Source organism: Dipodomys spectabilis, unplaced genomic scaffold, assembly GCF_019054845.1.
Source record: "Dipodomys spectabilis isolate Male_0828 unplaced genomic scaffold, ASM1905484v1 ptg000116l, whole genome shotgun sequence".
Lineage (NCBI taxonomy): Eukaryota > Metazoa > Chordata > Mammalia > Rodentia > Heteromyidae > Dipodomys > Dipodomys spectabilis.
This window is the reverse complement of record NW_024870793.1, coordinates 4,024,043-4,035,824: the sequence shown is the minus strand read 5'-3', so window position 1 is coordinate 4,035,824 and position 11,782 is coordinate 4,024,043. Positions and strand designations below refer to the sequence as shown.

General features: G+C 34.1%; 1 non-coding gene across 1 annotated transcript; it reads left to right on the top strand.

Annotated features, from left to right (window-relative positions):
• Nucleotides 1–2,235: 2,235 nt before the first annotated feature.
• On the top strand, nt 2,236–2,341 carry LOC122115105. The gene has a single exon (XR_006148708.1). It is a non-coding gene; the product is annotated as a U6 spliceosomal RNA (small nuclear RNA).
• Nucleotides 2,342–11,782: the final 9,441 nt, after the last annotated feature.

Here is an 11,782-nt window from a genome sequence, read left to right as displayed (position 1 = left end):
TGTGTGTATAGTAACATTCATGTTTACATATATAGGCCGATATACACATATATGCATATATAAATAAATATACAAACATAAATATATGTTCATATATATCAGGTGTTCATTGATTTAATCTAGAATTCCCAGCGCATTGTCCTTATCACAAAGTGTACATGATAAACTGCTCTAAGTATCTGTGCTATATGAGGTGTATCCTTTGTACTCACTTCCCCCATTACCTTGCTTTTCATCCCTGTGAACAACTTCAGCCTACTTTCCATAGGATAGCGTTGTTTTTGTTACTTACTGATAATAAAAGAAAAAGAATTTTTAGGACCCAGGCTAAAAGTATCTTATCAGTCTCAATGATTCGTATGAGATAAAATTTATAATAGTACTAAAAGTGAAAAGGAATTCCTAGATCTGTTGTTTTGCCATTTAGAATGGCAAAGAATAATTTCACGTCACTGTTATAACTATTAAAGAATGCAAGGGTAACTGATGGTCCTTATCATGTTCCCACAAAGCCAGTGGACCCTGAAGGATAATAGTAGACCAGTAGAAATTCTAAGTAGCAGACAAGGAGCATGAAAGAGAAAGAGCGGAAATGAGAGAGAGTGAAAGAGAGAGAAAAATATCATAATACTTATAGTGTGTAACAGATAAACAAGAGGTTTATGAGAATATTCATACTGCTATCTTGAGACTCTACATATACATTTGAAGGTATTTGATGTATGATAACTCATCAACATAAAATATAAAATGATTTTGATAAAAAATAAAAATGACTCAGAAGAAATTATAAATGCAAAAACATTCTTCACAGAAGCAAACTCTCAGAAATATTTCTTGACTTTGAAAAGGATAAATTGGCTGCAGTTAGTATAAATTTAAAAGTATAACAATTCACGAAAATATAAAAATGTGTTCACATATTTCATTATATAACCCAAAGCAGAAAGCAAATATTGTTCAGATGATTTTTTAAATCACAGTTTCTCAGGTGCTGTGAAGGTGGCTCAGTGGTAGAGTGCTTGCCTTGCATGCATGAGGTCCTGGATTTCATGCCTCAGCACGACATAAGAAGAAAAATGTGAAAGTGGTGTTGTGGATCAAGTGATAGCGCTAGCCTTGAGCTGAAGAGCTGAGGGACAGTACCCAAGACCCAGAGTTCAAGCCCCACAACCAACAAAACCAAAGCAAAAAAAAAAAACAAAACATAACAAAACAAAACAATTTTGTAGCCTCAATTCTGTAATAACACTACTTCAGCTTAGGGTTAAGATTTAGGTGTGGACATTTATCAACACTCCTGATTCAGGCTCTACTTGATAAAATTTTTAATCAGTATTTTGTTTTTAGTTTTGCTCTTTGTACATTCACATGCACCTATAAAATATGCTATGGCCATCCCAATAATATTCTCAAAGTACCTCTTAATCACTACTCACAAAAATTTGTATTATATTACAACAAGGAAAAAATGCTATAAATAAAGAAAACAATAATTAAATATTAATGATTACTAAAATAAAAAAGAAAACAATTACCAGGGTTTTCAGTATTTGAAGTGTACACAGATGATTTTACTATTTTCTCATATTCTTATACATTTAAATCTGGATAAAGCTATGAGTAGCTTTTAAATTTACCCACTAAGATTACTATTTATAGTTCATCTCACCATTTGTATGTGGCTTAAATCATTATTTGTTCATCACAAACATATAACGTAAGGGAGCCCTAAAGTTTTAACAGAAACTGTGTACTTAAAATTTTACCTCTTCACTCTGCTTCTTTACACAGTCTTTGCAACTTATTATTAGTAAAGTTTCTATAAACTATGAAATGTACATACTTACTAGTACATACTACCAGAAAAATTATATACTTTATCGAAAAATTTTATGACCTGCAAACAGTCTTGATTTTGCCATATATAAGCAAATCCCAAAATGAAACATATTTAAAACATTAAAACTTTTATCAAACCTTAACATTTGCTGCAATGATCATTATGACAGGTGCCTTGTGTAGAATAATTGAATTCTTCTTCCTACACATCTCATGAACAACAAATATCTGGAATTATTTTGTTTTTGGCATGTCAATCTTGACTTTATTCTTAAATGTGTGCTTATGTAAGAAATACATCTTTCTAAAATTTCACAATTCTTTTTAACTTATTTGTGTTGAATTGTGTAGTTTAAGAAAATCAATTACACTTTACATATAAAAAAATGTTCTGTGCTCAATTTGGCTGCACATACACTAAAATTGGAACATACAGAGAAGATTAGCATGGTCCCTCCACAAGGATGACATGCAACTTAGTGAATCGTTCCATATTTTTAAAACAACAGATGCTGGAATGGATGTGGCCAGAAAGGAAGCCTATTGCATTCTTGGTGTGAGTGTACACTTGTTCATCCACTTTGGAAAGCAGTTTGGAGGTTCCTCAAAAGACTCCACATAGAGCTCCCCTATTACACAGCAATCCCACTTTTGGGCATTCATCCAAATGATCACAAACAAGTCCATACTAAAACAACCACCACAGCAATGCTTATTGTAGCATTATTTGCCATAGCTAAGATATGGAACCAACCCCGATGCCCCTCAGTAGAAGAATGGGTCAAGAAAACATTGTGTGTGTGTGTGTGTGTGTGTGTGTATGTGTGTGTGTGTGTGTGTGAATGTACACTTACACAACCACTTTGAAAATCAGTCTGGTGAGTCCTCAGAAAGCTAAATATTGACGCTCCTTATGGCCCACTCATACCACTTCTAGGCATCTATCCTGAACAACAGGTACCAATATTCAAGGACACATGCACCTCCATGTTTATCGCAGCACTGTTCACAGTAGCTAGGATATGAAAACAACCCATATATCCCACCAGAGATGAATGGATCCAAAAACTGTGGTAACTATACACAACGGAATATTTTCCAGTCATTAGAAAGGACAAAATAATGGCATTAGCAGGGAAATCAATCAACCTACAAGAAATCATGTTGAGTGAGGTAAGCCAAAAGCAAAGAGACAAACAGCACATGGTCTCCGTGATAAGTGGATTTTAAATACAAAATGTAAGGTAATATGACAAAATTAACAACACTTAAGAAACCAAGGACTTCCACTCATCTGATTGAATCACTACTAAATAACCCCATTCTGCTGATCAAATGTGCACACTGAAGTGAAACCAGGAAGATGACACAGAACTAGAGGGAATCAGGGAAAAACATACAACAGCTGGATCCATCAGCTGCAATGGACATTGACCAAAATGAAATAAGCAACTCAATGTCACTGAAGGGAAGGAGGGAACAAGTGGGAAAGAGGGAACAGCTGATGCTCTGCAAAACAAAAGAAATGTACATATTTCAAAACAAAAGAAGTATACATATGGAAGAAATAAATCTATTTCAAAGCTCAGAGAACTCATAAATGTTGTGGACCATGATAGACAATTTGCTCCATCAAAGTTAGAATGTGTTTGTGACTTTAACTAAGCATCACTATCCCACAATATTGTGAAATTTGGGAAATTATGTAACCACTTAATCACAAGAAAAACATTTGAAAAAATGATGAAGGTGGAAAACTAAGTTGCTCTAAAAAACAAAAAAGGAAAATGTTCTGTGTGTATATGTGTACACACACACACACACATATTACATATATATACATATATATATGTATATATATATATATGTATATATATATATATATGTATATATATTAATTCTATGCCTCCGTCAGAAAGAATGACATTGCCCAATTTGTTAGGAAATGGAAAGACTTGGAAAAAAATTATATTAACTGATGTAAGCCAAGTCCAAAGAAACATAGGTCCCATGGTATCCCTTATTTGCAATAACTAGTATATGTCTGGGATAAGCAGAAAAGTTGAAAAAGCTATGTGTATATGATAGATAAGTTGATGTTAAGCTAAATGACCCCCAAGATAGAGACAGTAGTGGTTTTTCTTTTTTGCTGTTGTTTCTCACATATTTATAATGTAAGATGTGATTTTTTTATATGTTCCTCCCCAACAGTATAACCCCCGTTTTCAATTTATTTGATGTTGGTGCATCTGCATCTTGTATATACACTTCTCTAATTTGGGGAGGGAAATGGAAAAAACAACATGCTTAAATAGGAATACAGTTTGACCCATTGTATAACAATAGATGCACAAGACAATATTTTGAAAAACGAACTTTATAATTTAGGCTGGGGACATTGCGTGGGGCTTGTGGGTGTGAGGAGTGTACTTGTGGAGGTGGAAGGGAAGCAATGGTGGGGGGAAAACAAAGGAGGAGGTAACAATGCTTGATAGGAAATGTACTTATTACTTTGATCATGTAACTATAACCCCTCTGTACAGTATTTTTACAACAAAAATGCATAAAAATGTTTTGAGATGGAAGTTTATTTTGCCTATTTTACCCATATAATATCGTTAACAAAGAAATTAATGCAAAATACTGATATGAAGATATTTTGAAAAAGTGAGTGTGTGTCCATTCCTGCATGTTGGCATGCTCAGAGTTTGAAATGAGGGCTTCAAGGTCTCACTACATCTTTCTCTCTAGATTGGTGAGCTACTATATGAGCTACATCTCCATTCCTGGCCCTTTGCTGGTTCATTAAAATTTTTGAAAAATAATCTCATGAATTTATTTTGCCCTGATTGGCTTCTACAGATCTCAGTCTCCTGAGTAGGTATCCCAAGTAGTTAGGATTACAGGTGTAACAAACCAGCAAATGGCTTTCAGAATAATTTTAAAAGTAGAAGAAAATTTACTTCACAGGGGCCTGTTTTATCATCTCCTAGTTTTAAAGCATTTTGGATTGATTATATGTGAATTTTTTCATTCTTGAATTCTTAAAATACAGTAAGTGATGATATTTAAAATATTTAGAACTTTTTAAAACCGATACTGGAACTATGGGACAGAAAAAATTTGCATGTCTTTGGACCATAATTTATAAGCTCAGCTCTGTGCATGATAACCCAATGTCACCAACACAGTCTGTGTTGAAGACAAAATGTAACAGAAAACAATCACCATTCGCAATAATTGCTATGCTATTATTCCTTGGACAATATGAATATTGAATTGAGAGTATCAGAGAATGGAGAGAATTTATCTACCTTTTGTGTATTGCTGAAAGACTTCTGGAAAATTTGACTCATCTCCTTCAACACTGTGTGTCTTGGGCCATGCACTTACTTCCTTTAATTACAATTTTTCCCAACACTGAAATGGTAATAACATTAGCATTATAACAAATTTTATCTTAAGAATTAAGGGTTCTTAGAATGGTGAACTCTTTCTCATTCTTGTAGAGGCATTATCAGATGAGAAGAACTGTATTTTTTTGTTTGCTTACTTCCATTTATTCTTCAGATTGAAATCTGAACTACTTAAGACTGAAAGAAACCAAAATTAGACATGCAGGCTTTGGAAAGAGCAATCAATGTAAAATAAATAAAATACATATAGCTATGTAACAAGTCTAACTAAATTGTTATATAGTCTCAATTATAAACAGAAAATGATTTAAGCAATATCATGTTATTGAAAATTGAAAAATGTTAGGAGTTGCTTAATTTTTTCTTTTTTACTACCTTGAATTAATTATTTTTGTATACAGAGATTAAAGATGAGATTAACAAGAAACTTGATTTAAAATGGACAAAAGTTTGAATAGACATGTTTTCCATAAACCCATCTATATCACCAGTGGGTTTACCAGTTGTGTTTAATACAACTTCTGTGCTGGCTTAATGCTTTGTGAGCAGAAGTCATTAGAGAAATGTAATTCAAAATTACTATGATACTACTTTATAACTATTATAACTCTTATCAAAAAAAAAATCAAAGGAACCAGGTGTGGTGGTAAAGGTTTGTAATTCCAAGCATTTAGGAGGTTGGATTTCAGTCTTAAGACAGTCTGGGGTACTGAAGATAGTAAAAACTTGGCCTTTATTACCTTTTAAGTAAAAGTAATAATGTTGGTGAGAGTGTGAAGAAAAGGAAATTTTCTACACTCTTGGTCAAAATACAGGTTAGTATTCTCCTTGTAGAAAGTAGTATGCAGTTTTCTAAAGAAATCATAATTGAAATATCATCTGAACCACCAATCATGTGATTATTTCTCTCTGGGTAACTCGAAAATATATCTGTAGTTCATTGTTATTCACATTATGCACATCAACAGACAAGATATAAATCAAAGTTCAGTGTTCAAATATACTAATAAACAACTGTGGTACATGCACATATATCTTTTTGTTTCATCTTTAAAATAACAAGAGACTTCTCCCATTAGCCACAACTTACAATGACCAGAAAGATGTATTGGAAATGAAGAAAAATGTCATGTTCTGATCTTTGTAAACACACACACACACACACACACACACACACACACCATCCTCAAATAGTAAGACAGAATTTATTTTAAAAAAGTAAAGCAAAGTGGAACTTCTGGGGCATTTAGTTCACAATGCATAAGATACTAGATATACATTATGACCAGGTATAGAGTTGTAATGTACAACATGAGGATACATGCCTTACATACGAATATATCTAAGTAAGTAGGAGTTGTTCTTCCTAGTAGTGGTTACTCTTTTAGTTGTTCTTCCTTCTATAATGGATAATATGAATGTAATTCTTTAAGTATACCTGTCGATTTTCAGAAATAATAACAAACAATATAGCAATAATGTTGCACGCTCAACATAGAACAAAATGTCAAATTAAAATACATGAGATTATCCTTGATGTAAACTAATTATTACAAATAAGGGAAACCATGTGACCTATGTTTCTTTAAGTCTGGGGTACTTCACTTAATATGATTTTTCCAAGATCTTCCATTTCCTTATAAATATGGTGGTCACATTCTTTATGATGGAAGCATATTTTTCCATGTGTGTATATCTGTGTTTGTGTGTGTGTGTGTGTGTGTGTGCGTGTGTGTGTGTGTGTGTGTGTGTGTGTGTGTGTGTCGTTTTTGGTAAATATTACTGTGATACACAGTAGTAGCTTTACTGTGGCCTTGTTTGTGATCACCTGGTTATATGCCCAGAAGTGGGATAACTGGGTAATAGGGGAGCATTATTGTGTACATCAAGGATAATATTAGTAGATGAGTAGAATAGCTCAATAGCTATGTACATATGATCGTATAAGGTGATTCCAAGTGAAATGAATTCCAAGACATGGTCTTTGTTGTTGTTGTTCTTTTTTTTTTTTTGTCGGGCGTGGGGCTTGAGCTCTGGGCCTGGGCGCTGTCCCTCAGCTATTCAGCTCAAGGTGAGCACTCTACCACTTGAGCTACAGTGCCACTTCCGGTTTTCTGGTGGTTTATTGGAGATAGGAGTCTCACGGTCTTTCCTGCCTGGGCTCGCTTTGAACCACGATCCTCAGATCTCAGCCTCCTGAGTAGCTAGGATTACAGGCATGAGCCACCAGCACCCGGCTTGTTGTTGTTGTTCTTAATGTACTATGTGATTTCTTTTTATCCTTTTGTGTTTTCCCCACCTATGGTTTATCCCCTGTTGTCACTGTATTTGATTTTGATACCCTGGGTATTTTAAATATGTTGATCTGAACTAGGGAAGGGAAAGGAAAATAAAACAAAATGGTGAGACAAAGGACAAAGGGGGAACCTTTGCAACAGTAGTACTCACAAGACAATATGCTGTAAATAATCTTGGGGGGGCGTTAGGAATGAAGAGGGAGAAAAATAGGGGAAAATGTAACAAGTTAGAAAAAAATAAATTAATTACCTTACTTATGTAACTATATCCCATCTCTACATTACCTTGACAATAAAATTTAAATAAAAAATAAAATAAAATATAAGAGAGCAGCAATACAGGAGATGGGAGTGGGGGAAATACTTTAGTATCATAGAGTAGAACAGCTTTGGAAAGCAGTAATTTTACATTAAAATAGCAAGTAATAAACTAACATACAGATTTTCAGCCTCATGTCAGTCATTAAAAAGGGAAAACAAAATACACAATCAGCAAACCCATAGAGATAAAATAGAAAACTAAACAATTAAGATGAAGAGATGACTTGGACCAAGAATAACAAATGACACAATTAGGAAACAAATAACAAGCTGCTGGGCTGGGAAGGTGGCTCAGTGGTAGAGTGCTTGCCTTGCATACCTGAGGCCCTGGGTTTGATTCTCAGCACCACATAATCAAAAAGAAACAAACCAGAAGTGGTGCTCTATTTCAAGTGGTAGAGCACTAGCCTTGAGCTGAAGTGCTGAGGCACAGCGCTAAGGCCCAGAGTTCAGGACCCACAATCGGACCCAAAAAATAAAATAAAAAAAAATAACAAGCTGCTAAGTTTTAAAATGATCACCCTTAATTCTATTGACTTGTTTATATCACAATTTTTTAGAAGTATAATTCAAATCACAGTTTAATAGCATATCATTTTAATAATAGTTTACTTATTATTGATTTCTTAATATTGAATGTTAATATATAATTTTAATTTCAGCAGCTATAGAAAAGAAAGTGAAAATAATTTTAATAATATATTTATGAATTGTAAAATTGAGAAGCATAAGAATTTAAACAAATAACATATCATTATTGCTTCATTTCTGTGATTTAATGTAATAATTCAAAGTGTGTTCTACACTTAGCACTCATCTTAACATCAAATAATAAATTATTGCACATGACACTTGGTATTAGTTTGAAGGGTTCAGCACTGTGGTAAAATTCACACCGCATAGTACACGAGGGTATGACCCCTCTCATATAGCTTAAATTGTGGAAATTTGATTTCTACATGCATGTTAAATTCTTGCCTAGGTGACATCTATAAAATTATATACACCAGGACTATTTCAGATGATTCTTAAAAGTCATATTCATTAATTGAATTTTTATTACTTCATACCAAATATTTACAGAGAGACTGAATTTTTGAGTAGATGATGTTGTATGTGTGCCAGATTATACGTATTAAGGTTTATTTTATATTCCTGACATTGTTTCTAGAGTTGGATTTATTTGTCCATTACGGGTTATTATATTGGATATATGAAAGTAAAGTGAATGTTTAGTCCATTAATACTTTGTGTAATCCCAATATAAATTATCCATCTGTTTGAAGTAATGAAAATAACAACAGATAAAAGCAAGATAAATGAGTCTGTAGTAGACAAGTATTTACACCGTTATTTTGAAAGTTGGTCCTCTTTTACACAACAGAATGTTCTTGAGAATATGTGTCCCAGGCTGGCCACAACTGAAGAATATTATGGTTTGATAGATCATAAAAGAAGGAAGGAAGGTTCGTTCCCCTTCCTTCCAAATGTCTGATCCCAGGAATGAGATCTGCTTTATGGTGACTACTTGGAAATGAACTTTTTTCAGAGTCAACCTTGAAAAGCCATCTTGATAGACAACTTCTGTAAGTGGTTAGAAAACATTATTGATGACTTTGCAAGGATGCCTGATTGCCTCATTTTGAGACAATTAACAGGAATTTAATCAGTTGTTCTTTGTATCTTTAGGAGAAAAACCCATTGATTCTAGGCCAGCGAATCACAGGGGTCCAGAGATACTTCTAACTTGAATAGTAATCCTAGATATCTAAAACAAAACACACACACAAACACACACACACACACGCACACACACACACACACTCCAGTAAGCACAGCCAGGCAGGGTTGCTATCACAGCCTACATGAAGTCAGGCAAAAAACAGAAGCTGAGAGTCATTTAGTTGATAACTAATATATTTTTTATGAGGCAGACTCACATGAGACTCCAGAGAAAGGATCAGAAAGACTGATCAGAGAGACAAAAATTGGTCACTAAAAGATTAGAAAGTAGAATTCCTTGTAGAACAAATAAATCATAGAAAGCTTGTGCATGTAAGAACAAGATAGAATACCAAATTCCAGAAATGCACATTTTCTTAAAAGTCAGCTTAATGAATTATCAGCGCAAATCTTTAAATTCTAAAGTATTTGACCACATGTGGGAGAAGGTTGAAAAGAAAGAAAATTTCATCACTTTATTAGGAAGTCTAATATCACATTAGGAAGTAATCAAGCACAGATTTGTAATAAAAAGAGAAAACAATTATTCCAAATGAAGGTTTCATTTCCTTTGATGTAAAAGTTCTTAAATTAGGTGCTAGCAATTACCATACAATTGATCCAGTCCCCCAGCTGAGTTGATATTGACTGCAGTATTATCACATGAAGGAAAAGAGAAAATTTACAAATGTCTGATGAAATGAGGTAAATGTGAAGTGTTCTAATAGTAATATCTGAGGTTTAGACACAGGTGAAGAGGTGAATTTTCTTTTCTAAAAATCCCCCATTTTTACCTTGTGCCAGTGGCTCACAGCTGTATCCTAGCTACTCAGGAAGCTGAGATCTAAGGACTATGGTTCAAAACCAGCCTGGGCAAGAAAGACCCTGAGACTATTATTTCCATTTAGCCATCAGAAAACCAGAAGTGGCACTGTTGCTCAAGTAGTAGAGCACTCATCTTGAGTTGAAGAGTTCAGGGACAGTGCCCAAGTCCAGACTACAAGCCCCTCGCACAGCAACGACAACAAAATCTCCATTTCATGGATTACCTACATCTCTTCCTAACATTCAACAAAGGAGCCATTTTATCACCCACTACATTTAAGTCCTAATCTAGCTACTGCAAATAGATTGATTTGGTATCTTATATAAAACGGTTCATATTTGCGGAAACAAATACCAGCAGTGGTAACTTTTTTCCAGTCCTTGAACTCTGGGCCTGAGCCCTGAACATGGTTATGCTGGTAGCTTTCATGTGAGCTTGTTTGTTATTTATTGGATTACTACCAATGAGGGGAATTACTGGGTCTTAAGGGAGATCTATATTTACTCTTTCAGGAAACTCCGTACTGCATTCCACAGTGGTGGAACATGTTTAATTTCCCACCAACAGTGTAATAGAGTTCCCAATTGGCTACATCCATGCAAGTGTTTGCTATTGTTAGTTTTATAGTAATGGCCATTCTAATGGACGAGGTAGAATCTGTCTTGTTTACTTATAGATTTGTATGCATCTTCTAGCTACAATAAAGAAATGAATCCATGAAAACTATATTGCTCTGAGTCGGCAATCCTTTCTCTTTGCTCTTAATATAATTTCCCAAACCTTTCATTTTCCTTAGACTGGTGAAAATTCATCTTTCTGATGGGTGAATATAATTCCATTGTGTGTGTGTGTGTGTGTGTGTGTGTGTGTGTGTGTGTGTGTGTGTGTGTGTGAGTGTTTGTGTGTGTAAGATGACTATAGGGCCATGAATTCATTTCTAAGCATTCTGTTTCATCTGTAATTTTGTAATTCCATATTATAGTTGCATTGCTTTCTCTTCTACATTGAAGAAAGTTGTTGGGATTTTGATGAGTATTGCATTGCCAATTGTTTAAGGGAAGTATTGCAGTTTTCAAAATGTTAATTCTTCCAACAAGGAACATTGAAAGACTTTCTATTTTCTTGAATCTCCTTCAATTTCCCTTTTTATATTTTTAAAGTTTTCACATATACGTCCTTCACAATTTTAGTTAAATTAATTAATTCCTAGTTTTGTTGTTGTTGTTTTGTTTTGTTTAGGTTTGATTTGATTTTGAGGCTAGTATATGAGGCTGTTTTTTGGATTTCAGCATGGATCTTCCCATTGTTGGTCAGAGAAAAACTACTGATTCTTGTGGTTTTTATATCCTGCTACATTG